This window comes from Phascolarctos cinereus, unplaced genomic scaffold, assembly GCF_003287225.1.
Source record: "Phascolarctos cinereus isolate Bilbo 61053 unplaced genomic scaffold, phaCin_HiC Scaffold_7;HRSCAF=346, whole genome shotgun sequence".
Classification (NCBI taxonomy): domain Eukaryota; kingdom Metazoa; phylum Chordata; class Mammalia; order Diprotodontia; family Phascolarctidae; genus Phascolarctos; species Phascolarctos cinereus.
Window position 1 is genome coordinate 134,017,638 of NW_027556180.1, and position 11,999 is coordinate 134,029,636.

The 11,999-nt window shown below is 36.5% G+C and overlaps 1 pseudogene; it reads left to right on the forward strand.

Annotated features, from left to right (window-relative positions):
• Positions 1-320: 320 nt before the first annotated feature.
• LOC110223555 (M-phase inducer phosphatase 3 pseudogene) lies at positions 321-1,619 on the forward strand (annotated as a pseudogene).
• Positions 1,620-11,999: the final 10,380 nt, after the last annotated feature.

Consider the following 11,999-nt stretch of genomic DNA (forward strand, 5'->3'; position numbering starts at 1 on the left):
CCATAAGCCTAGATTAGATAATATGAGATGAAAAGGATGATCTTTCGTAATTTGAAGAGGGGAAAGCTGAGGCACCTGATGTTATTAAAAATCTTCATCTAAGGTGTCCCAGGCTGCTGAGCTGACAGAATGTCTCCTTGGAGAACTCTTAGATATGTGCCCCAGGGAGGAGGGGCAAGGATCCAACATATATTCTTGTCTGCTGCCTACTGCTGGAATTGTCCTTTTTTTGCATTCAACACCCACACACACTCTCTCTCCCAACTCCAGGGAGAAGGAGGGGCTCATTTTTTTTCTGAGGATAAGATTCTTTTGAGGCCATGTCTGGGACTCCCTTCGGATCCTGCTTCAGGTCTAACTGCAGAGAGAAATTGACCTTGTTTCTAGAGAAAGATGCTTTCTTTTCCTTTCACTCAAAACTTCCCAAGACCCCATGTAGCAAGTTCCTTGTTGATTCTGGAAACCTCAGTTCTTTGACAGAAGCAACCCTAACACACTGCCTTGACTTGTCAAATATTAGCATTGAGGAGATGGCTGCCATCCAGCTCCCCACATCACCAGACATTGATGAAACTGTATACTTGGATCTCTCAAGACATCAGGAAGTATAGATATCTGGAATGTTTTATCATCAGCATATTAGGACATACATCCCTGCACAGCTGCTAGAGCATTCCCAGTGCTCTAGGTTCCTTCAGTCAAAAGACAGATGTAACAGGTAGCTCTTCTTCAGACAAGGAAAATAAGAATAGCTATCTGGAACACACTACACAGCCAGCACTCTGATCCTCAAGGTTTCAAGAAAAATCAGGAAGACCCGTCTTGTCTCCTCTTTTTCTACTAGACAACAGAAACTCCATGGGAGTTGAAATGAATGATCTGGGAAGCCCCATTACCAGAATCCCACTACATCAGAATGGTGAGGAAAATTGTGGAGGGGAGGCTTCACTTGAGTTAATGAAGTTTTCTTGGATGAGGAAGAAACCAAGGAATCAGATCTAAAGAAGATAGTTTCACTCTATGATGTTAATGCCATTCAGATCTTGGTGCAGAATTCAGAGGCAGCTGATAGGTGATTTCACCAAGACCTGCATGATATCAAGAGTGACAGGAAGGTATGAAGATCTGAAGCACATCAACCTAGAGCTGGTCACTACTCTGCTATGGGGGCAGCTGCAAGACTTGATTGAGAAGACTTGATTGCCACTACCATATAAGTATCAAAGAGATCACATCCAGGAAACTCTGAACCTGCACAGTTAGGAAGAGCTACTTGATTTCTCCCTGAAGAAACCTTTTGTCCCTTCCAATATGCAGAAAAGAATAATCATCATGTTTCATTGTGAATTCTCCTCAGAAAGAAGTCCAAGAACGTGCCACTGTCTAAGAGAAGAAGATGGAACTCTGAAAAGTACCCTGCATTATACTAACCTGAGCTCTTCATCCTGAAGGGAGGCTACTGAGACTTCTTCCTGGAATATATGGAACTATGTGAATTGACCAATGCATCACCAGGACAATGAAACTGAGCTTTTGAGGTGCCAAAGCCAGAGCAAAGCATAACTGACCAGTGGCAGCTCTGGGAACAGATTGCTTGTCTCAATAAGGATGAGAATTAAAGCTGAGGAAGGAGCTCGCTGGCTCACTGTGGACCCTCAGAGAGGAAGTAGAGAAGTAATGACTTCTGTGGAAAACGAGACCAAAGGTTTACAAAATACATACATACATACATACATACATACATACATACATACATGCATACATACAAACATACATATTTGTATATGTTATATATATACTCACATGTATATGTATATATGTGTGTGTATGCTTATATATGTGTTTATATATATAAATGTTTATGGCTCTTGGTCCATGTGTGTTCCACTGAGAGTACAAGCCTGCTCTATGGGCTGTGCACTGAAGGCTGTCCATCCTTGCTTGAAGTACGAAGTTTACAGTAATCAGAAAAATTTCTTCTTTCTTTCATCAACTATATGTCTTCACTTCCTTCAACCAGCTTGTCTCCTCCACTTGAATTTTTTTGCCAGCCTTGAGGCAATAAATTCTTTCTTCTCTCTGAATTTTCCTCTGTTCACCTCTATCTTCATTTTTGGAAGAAAAAAAAAGATAACAAACATTTCAGGATGAGAAATGGGTGCTGTTTGTAATTGGACCAGGGAAAGAGATAAGGGTCTTGCTGGGACCCACTCATGAGTAATTGCTAAGCACAGTGTCCTTGGGATGGGAAGAAACTGTCAGGGATAATGTTTCTGAGGCTAGGGAGAAATTGGTGTCCAAGCACAAGCTCCCAAACACAAGCACCGAAGCACCCCATCACCACTACACACCTGATTAGAGTTATGCAAAAGTGGAAGGAGCTACTTTAGGAAGTATTAGCCTCCTCTCTCTACAGGTTTTGTAACAAAGGCAGGACTAGTACTTCTCTAGTACATTTAAGAAAATATCCTTGCTTATTAATGAATGCGTTAGATTCAGTGACCTCTGAGGTGCTTTCCAGTTGTGAGATCCTGTGATTCTATGAATTTTCTCAGATTGTCTTTGACCCAGTGCTCACTGTTCTCTCAGTATTTTTCTCTCCTTTCAGCTATTGCTTACATAGAAATTGTCCCCTGAGCCAATATCAAATCCCCTGGAGTACAATTGAAAATATGTCTAAAAAAGAAAGAAAGAAAGAAAGAAAAATAACCAATATGATGCCTTCCAAAGCAAAGAAAAAAAATGTCCTTTTCAGTCAGTTACTATTTTGGACTATCAGTAATAATTCCATTAATTAGTTCTGATAATCAAGAGTTGAGTATATGTGTAAACTTAAAATTTTAGAGATATTGTTGCTTCGCCACTACCTTACTATTAATATGCTTCAGGACCTTTAGTGAAAGGAAATCCATCTACAGGAGAATATTTACCTTAATGCTTAAATGCAATGAAACAGGAATATCAAGGCAACAATAAGTCTTAGGTCAATAGACTCTGTCAATAGTTTTCAGTCTTGGAAACAAGAAAGGAATTGGGAGGAGTTATTGCTTAGTAATTCAGATGGAGGTCAAGACTCAGAGAACAAATAGATTCAACAAAAGGATTGAAACAGCCAAGAAAGAAGTGCAAATTTAATTCCTGTTGGTAAGTGATTGCCCTAATAACTTCTAACTTCCCTCACTTAGCTAACCCTACATCATATATAGGAAAAGCCTGAGGCAACCGACCTAGATTGGTAAGAGAGTTCTCAAAAGACCAAAAAACTCTGCCCCATAAGCTTTTCTTGTAGGTCATCCTTAAAATGGAAATATATTACTTGAGAAGTAATAGTGTTATTAGCTAACATTTATATTGCACTTACTATGTGCTGACACTATGCTAAGTGCTTTAAAATTGTTATCTCATTTCATCCTTCCAACAACCCTAAGAAGTAGATGTTATTATTATCTTTATTTGAAGATATCCAGGCTAGCCATCTGTCTTCCTCCAGACTCTTGTCCTCCCTGTAAGGATATCCCCTCAATCCTGATCTTAACACCATTTTTATGTATTATTTTCTTCTCCTATTGGATTACAGACTCTTGAGACAAACAGAGGTTAAATAACTTGTTAGGGTCACACAGCTAGTAAGTATGTAAGCCTGAATTTGAACTCGGGTCTTCCTAACTCCAGACCAAGTGCCTATCCACTGTGCCACCTAGCTACCTAAGGTAACATTTAAGCTACTTGGACCCATTAATATCTTTGTACATTAGTCAGAATTTCTAATAACAAGACATTTCTGTAAGAAAACAAGACTGTGACTAGACACATGGAACAAAAAATGCTAGAAAAGGTCAATATGTTGCTCTATATTGTGAAGTCCTGGGCTCTCATTAAGGTATTGAATGTTATACGCAGGGTAAAGAGAGGATGACATAGGCCACCAGAACTTGGTATATGGTACTGAAAAAATTTGATAAAGATAACCTTGGACCACTTTTTAATTTTACCTAAGTACTGTTTCTGTCTCTCGTGTATCTGTTTCTTTCTCTGTCTCTCTCTGTCTCTCTCTCTCTCTCTCATACACACACACACACACACACACACACACACTCCACACGCACATTTGATTTTCAATCTTCATTTCCTCATTTCCTTACCTTCATCTCTCTGTAGAGGATTAAAAGCACCCATCAGAGTTGGATATGCCCAGGGAGCACAAGCAAGTTTTGGCCATAAAGAAGCATGATAGATCTTCTTGTGTTGTAATTCCCATTGCTGCTCCCCCAGATTCAATGAACAGATTGCTTCATAAAGCATATTTCTTTAACTGCATCACCGAAGCAGTCTGGTACATTTTTAGGAAAGTGATATCTATGCCTAAATAAATGGGTCTTTTCTTTCCTTAAAATAAAGTGATACTTTATCATATTGAGATGGGCTAAGTGAATAATCCAATATAAAAAATGATCAATAATCAGCTCTTAAATGTCATTCTTATAGGTTCTTTCCTTAGCTCTTTATACTTCCACTGCTGTCATTGTATGAACTGCTTGTTTTTGTTTTGTTTTGTTTTTTCCTTCTTCTACAGAAGCTCCAAATTTCATTAGTTTCTATTTCCTGGTTTCAATCCTTCTACCTATTATTGAATAAACTTTAGAAAATGCTTTAATTTTAATAATGATTTTGCCTCATTTCCTTTTGTTAGATTCCAAATGGTTGAGCATGACATTTCTCAGACAAATTCATTAGTAATTGCCCTATACAAACTACATTTTTACACAGAGAAAAAAAAATCTGACCCAGAGGAAATGATCTGTTTCATTGTGGCATTTTAAAGATATGAATATCCAAAATTGTAGGTAATTTAATTTAAGAATTATATATTATTTTATCTTTCAGACCAAATGCATGGTCTTGGCCTCAAGTTGACTCTATGCATATAAAGAGAATGAAGAAATAGATATCTCTTTCTTCATGAATTCATTAGCTCTTCTATTAATTCAATAAACATTATTTCAGTATCATCTGCATATTAGGCACTGTGCTAGGCAAATGGGATAAAATAAAAATGTAAAATGTTATTTTCTGGTATTTAAGACTTGAATTTGTTAAAAAAAAATAACAATAACACTTCTGTTGTAAATACACTCCTGTTGCAACGTAGATGTGTGCCTACTTTACCTGTCTCTAATATGATTCAGATTGGAAAACAGTAGCATAGGATTTCTCTAATTTTATATAAAACACATACACACGCATACACACACACACACATATAAATACACACATCAATCCTATCTATATCTATATATCTTGTAAGTATGTATGTTTGTATATATGTATGTATATGTATGCATATATGTATATAAACACTTTTATAGGTCTTAACACTTTCAGGTAGAGAAGTCGTTACCACACAAAGTGGTATAAAACCTTGTGGATCTTTGCCTAAATAAGAACAAATGTTACTATTATGTTGTGGTATATAACATTTCACAGAAACTTATCTGTAGAAGTATTTTCTGCTACCATGAAGTTCATACATTATGCTTGATAGATATTTTTTAGCAAATGATATTTTTGATACTGCAGAAAACTAACTCTGAACTCCACCGAAATTCTGTTACCAGAATTTTCAAATTCTAAAAAGACATTAGCAGCCAGTGATTTCAGTGAGTATAGTTTACGATGTATCAAATGGCTGTTTGGAAGTTCTACAAATTATAAAATAGCCTTTTAAGTATGGAAACAAGGGGCGGGGCCAAGATGGCAGAGTGAAAGCAGTGACTTGCTTGAGCTCTCCTCCAGACCCCTCCAAATACTCATAAAAAATGGCTCTAAACAAATTCTGAAGCAGCAGAACCCACAAAAAGACAGAGTGAAACAAATTTCCAACCCAAGACAACCTGGATGATTGATCAGAAAGGTGTATCATGCCAGGCTGGGAGCGCAGCGTGGGCGCTCAGGCCGCAGCAAACCTGGAGCAGGCCTCAGAGGACTGAATCGTGGGCAGCTGTGGAGGTTTCCAGACTCCTCATCCACTAATGCCAAAGACAACTTAGAAGGTCAGTTGGAAAAGTCTGTTTCTGTCGGTGCTCAGAGAGGAAGGCGGGGTCTCAGCTCCATTCCCCAAGAGCCTAACCCTGGTGGGGGCAGCTGCTTCCCGAGCTTCCAGCCCACAGACTGAGGGGGAATCCAGTGGCTGATCAGAGAGGGACTGCAGGGATCTCTTTGCCAGTGCTGAGGCAGGAATCTCTTGCTTTGCCCCTGTGTGGATCTGGGTCATAGTTCTGGGCTGCAGTGCTGGGGTGAGGAGGAGCACTGCCGTGGTGGAGCTTATAGTGGCTGTGGAGAGAAACCCCTCCTCACAGTTACAGTACAGAAAGGAATACTTGTGGTCACAGTCCAGGAAAGGAGTAAACACCTCGCCCCTTATGATACCACCCTGGAAGAACTGAAAATTTACGGGTCCCTACAAGTATCTCTGAAAACAGCTACACAAACCCCTGAAGCTTGGGACAGTATACTCTCCACACTGGAAGCAGACTCTTACCTTAACAAAGAGTTTAAAACTCAAGTAATTGGCTGGGATCATGAGCAAGCAGCGCTAAAAGAGTCAGACTATATTATCTTACTTTGGTGAAAAAGAAGATCAAAATATACAACCAGAAGAAGACAACAAAATCAAAGCTCCTACATATCCAAAGCAAAAAAATATGTCAGTCCCAGGCCTTGGAAGAGCTCAAAAGGGATTTTGAGAAGCAAGTAAGGGAAGTAGAGGAAAAACTGGGAAGAGAAATGAGAGTGATGCAAGAAAATCATGAAAAACAAGTCAACAGCTTGCTAAAGGAGACCCAAAAAAATACTGAAGAAAATAACACCTTAAAAAACAACCCCACCCAAATGGCAAAAGAGGTCCAAAAAGCCAATGAGGAGAAAAATGCCCTAAAAAGCAAAATTGGCCAAATGGAAAAGGAAGTCCAAAAGATTACTGAAGAAAATACTTCCTTAAAAATTAGGATAGAGCAATTGGAACCTAGCGACTTTATGAGAAATCAAAACACTGTAAAACCAATCCAAAAGAATGAAAAATTAGAAAACAATGTGAAATATCTCATTGGAAAACAACTGACCTGGAAAATAGATCCAGGAGAGAGAATTTAAAAATTATTGACTATCTGAAAGCCATGATCAAAAGAGCCTAGACATCATCTTTCAAGAAATTTTCAAGGAAAACTGCCCTGATATATTAGAACCAGAGGGCAAAATAGAAATGGAAAGAATCCACAGATCTCCTCCTGAAAGAGATCCCCAAAGGAAAACTCCTAGGAATATTGTAGCCAAATTCCAGAGTTCCCAGGTCAACAAGAAAATATTACAAGCTGCCAGAAGGAAACAATTCAAGTACTGTGGAAACACAATCAGGATAGCACCCAAGATTTAGCAGCTTCTACATTAAAGGACCAGGGCATGGAATATAATATTCCGAGGGCAAAGGAGATAGGACTACAACCAAGAATCACCATCCAGCAAAACTGAGTATAATCCTTCAGGGGAAAAAAGATTATTCAGTGAAATAAAGGACTTTCAAGCATTCCTGATGAAAAGAGCAGGGATAAACAGAAAATTTGACTTTCAAATACAAGACTCAAGTGGAACATGAAGAGGTAAACAGGAAAGAGAAATCATAAGAGACTTATTAAGATTGAACTGTTTACATTCCTGCATGGAAAGATGATATTTGTAACTCATGAGAACTTTGTCAGTATTAGGGTAGTTGAAGGAAAAAAATTGCATGTATGCATATATATATGGATAGATAGATAGATAGATAGATAGATAGATAGATAGATAGATAGATAGAGGGCACAGGGTGAGTTGCAGATTAAGGAGTCATATCTGGAGAATAAAATTAAGTGATGAGAGAGGATGATACTTGGAGAAGAAAGGGAGAGGTAGAATGGGGTATATTATCTCACAAAAAAAAAAACAGAAAAGAAAAGTGTGTCACAGTGTAGGGGAAACAGGGGAAGGTGAGAGGGAATGAGAGAATCTTATTCTCATAGGATTAAGGAGGGAATAACATACAGATTCAATTGGGTATGGAAATCTGTCTTACCCTACAGGAAAATAGGGGGAGAAGGGGACAAGAGAGCAGGGGGGTGATAGAGAGGAGGGCAGATTGGGAAAGAGGGTAATCAGAAGCAAATACTTCTGAGGAGGGACAGGGCCAAAAGAAATAATAGAATAAATGGGAGGGCAGGATAGGATTAATGGAAATAGAGTTAGTTTTTTACAACATGTCTACTAAGGAAGTGTTTTGCATAACTGCACATGTACAACCTATATTGAGTTGCTTGCCTTTTCAATGAGGGTGGGTGGGAAGGGAGAAAGGGAGAAAATTTGGAACTCAAAGTTTTAAAAACACATGTTTTTAAAAAAATGTTTTCACCTGCAACTGGGAAATAAGAAATACAAGAAATGGCGTACAGAAGTCTATCCTGCTCTACAGAAAAATAGAAGGGGAAGGGGTTAAGAGAAGGGAGGGGGGAGAGATAGAAGAGAAGGCAGACCAGGGGAAGGAGTATTCAGAATGCATGCCATCTTGGGGTAGGGGAGGGGTGAGAAATTTGGAACTCAAAAACTTGTGGAAGTGAATATTGAAAACTAAAAATAAATTTATATTATAAAAAATAAGTAAAAAAAATTAGTATGGAAACAATCTTTTTTCACAGTATATGGATTAATTATTAGATAGTTTTTATAAATGTAAATGTACCTATAATTTGCTCTTCTTGGAAATGGGATTAAGTTTTACATTAATTGAATTGAATATGTGTTTTATAAGGAAGAAAAGATAAATTTATGTTGATCTAATTTAACATTATATACTTTAACTTGATAAGCCTTATTATTTTAAGTACATGGGGAAGCATAATGGCTCATGAACATTTTAAAATGTTGAGCTCAGCCAATCTGAACAGCAAAGAATGAAGCCATAAGTAACCATTTATGGGAGATTGAACTGCTTCAGAATATTCGTGGTAAATCTTATTGCCAACAAATATATTTCTGAGCAGTTCCACAAAAGGAAGTTTGTTCACTTCCAAGAGAATGTAAGCCTTTCTCTAGCACAACAAAAGAAACAAAATAGATATTCCTTTATCTAGTCTGAATTAATCTATTCCTCATTGATTCCTGTGAAAATTTTGGAATGGTTACTGTATATTTTGAAAAGGAAATAATGATTATAATAAGCTAATATGGCTTTATTAAGACCATGCCATACTAACCCAATGTCCTTTCTAATAAGGTGATCCATATATTAAACACTTGATAAATGTTTATTGAATCAAAGTAAATTATCTGAATAAATTTCTTGACAGAGAGATTTGCAGACTACCTGAATGTCTGCAAAGTCTGTGACAAGATTTCTCATGGTATTCAGGTAGATGAATTAGATATATGGACTTCAGTAAGATGGATTTGACACTGAGTGAAGTAACAGACTCAGGCTACTCTTTATTAAGTTACTATCACTTTGGAGACAATTCTTTAGTAAATGTCCCAAAGGATCTTGGCATCTGTGTTTGGCCCTGTGATATTCAACATACTAATTAATGGTTAGGAAGAAGGCCCAAAATGTATGTTTGCCTAATGTGCCAGTGATATAAATCAGGGGGCAGAACTGTCATGCTGGATGACAGAATCTAAATCCAAAATTATCTAAATTACATTGTTATCGGTCACTTATATCCAACTCCTGATGTCCCCTTTCTGAGGTTTTCTTGGCAAATATAATGGAGTGGTTTGCCATTCCTTCTCCAGCTCAATTTACAGATGAGGAGCTGAGGCAAGCAGTATTAAGTGACTTGCCCAGAATCACAAAGCTGGTAAGTGAGGGTGGATTTGAACTCATGAAAATGAGTTTCTGATTCCAAGCTGAGGGCTCTATCTACTGGGCCACCTAGCTTTCCCTCTCAAATACATAGAATAAGCTAAATTGAATGAAAGAAGATATTTTTTTAAATTAAATGTACTATTAAAAACTTAATATTGAACATCAATAAAGCAACCGTGCTTGTTTACTAATATTAAGATTTAAATTAACTAATTTAAATGCACAAAACAGCCTAACAATTTTGTTCAAAGAGTTCTTTTTCAATTCACTTTCATCACGTTTCCTCTTATTTATTAAAAGAAAGAGTGCATATCCATTCTAGTTTTTTTTTTCTTTCCTTATGTTAATTATTTTTAAAGGTTATTTCAGATTGCTTATATGTCTTTGTATCAATTACATTGTGCTATTTTATTCTATTAATATACTACAATTAATTTAACCAATCCTAAATTGTTGTATATTTAAATTGTGTACATTTTTGAAAGTTATATTGTAATATCTTTTGACTACTTATTATGTTTGTAGATGGGGGAAACAATAGCAATGTGACTTATAACAGTTACTTTTACATTTTAGTTTATTACATCATATTTGCTTGCATTTTCCCATTCTGTTATTTTCTGTTAACTTTACTATTTTTATTTACAAATTTAATTATTTTCAATGAACACAAATATCTCAAACCTCATAATTATTTTCACTTGCTTAGTTGGGAAATAATATTTTATTACTTATTTTTCTATAGCTGTATAGGGTTTATCTTTAATTCTAATCCTTCTGAAATTTTCAGTATTACATTGTGAATGGTGGGAAACATAATCCCTTTTTGACCATATTACCTAAAATACTTACCCTAGTATATTTGTATCTATTCTGTAACTATGCCTCTAATAAACTATGCCTTTAATAAAAAAAAAAGAAATTCTATTTTAATAGTGAATTATATTATTATTGTATCGTTAGTAACTTTTTGTTCAGTTTGGATTTCCCCTTTATTCCTTGAAGGTATTTTTTTTTTAGTTTGTTACTACATATCTAATTATATACCTATATGAAATATAAATATGTGTTTAATTTTTATTGATATCTTTTATTTTTATAACTTGTTCATTTTCAAATTATGCCTATCACTCTCTCTTATTCGTTAAATCTTGAAGCAAATGGGTTTTTGTTCATTTGTTTGTTTGGGTTTTTTTTTTTAGAGGAGAAATAAAGCAGATGAGACCAAAAAATAGTAGCCCACATATTGGTAAAATTTTACAGTATATGCAATATTTCATATCCAGAAGTCCTATCCATGCAATGAAGGGAGGGAAGTTCATTTTCCTCAATTCTTATCTTTTACACAACATTTAATTTGAGTCTAGTAGACAGGAGATAGGAGCAGAAATGACATTCTGTGAAGATAATGCACCAGGTCTATGGTAAAACAAAGCCTGAGATTTCAAGGCTAGGACAGCAGTTGTCATTACAATTTTTCCTCATCTCAATTTCAAGATGGATTTCTCAATAATAATTCAAATAATAATATTTTTTCCCTCTCATTATTCCGTGTGACATGAGGAAGTCACTTCATAATAGCCATCATCAAATATCTGAAAGGCTTTCATATGGAATGTGTTTTGGACTTGCTCTGTCTGTCTCAAAAAGGTAAAACTAGGAGTAGTGGGTAAAAGCTGCAGAAGGTCAGATACAGACTTGATGCAAAGTCGAATGAGTTGCCCCAGATGAGAGTAGAAACAAACAAAAGGCTGGCTGATCACTTGTCAGTTATATCATAGAGAATTGTTGTTGTTGTTCGATGATAGTTCATTGTTGCTATCCTTTGTTCTCAAAGAGGACCAATGACAACAGGAGGGTAAAGTCTTGACTTGAAAACGAATTTAGCTGAGGCAGAACTGGGCAAAGTTATAGCCTCATTCTATCCTCCAGAGTCATCAGAGTCCAGTTGCAAGACATAAGTCAAGATGACTGGCCATAGCACAGGTGGCAGTGTGATATCTTGGCCTTTTTATTTTATTTTTTTCAGCCAAAGACAAGATTTATTAAACATCTTCCATATTGCCAGACTCTTGAGGAATCTGAGAGTCTGTGAGGTATTGGCTAGATTTTA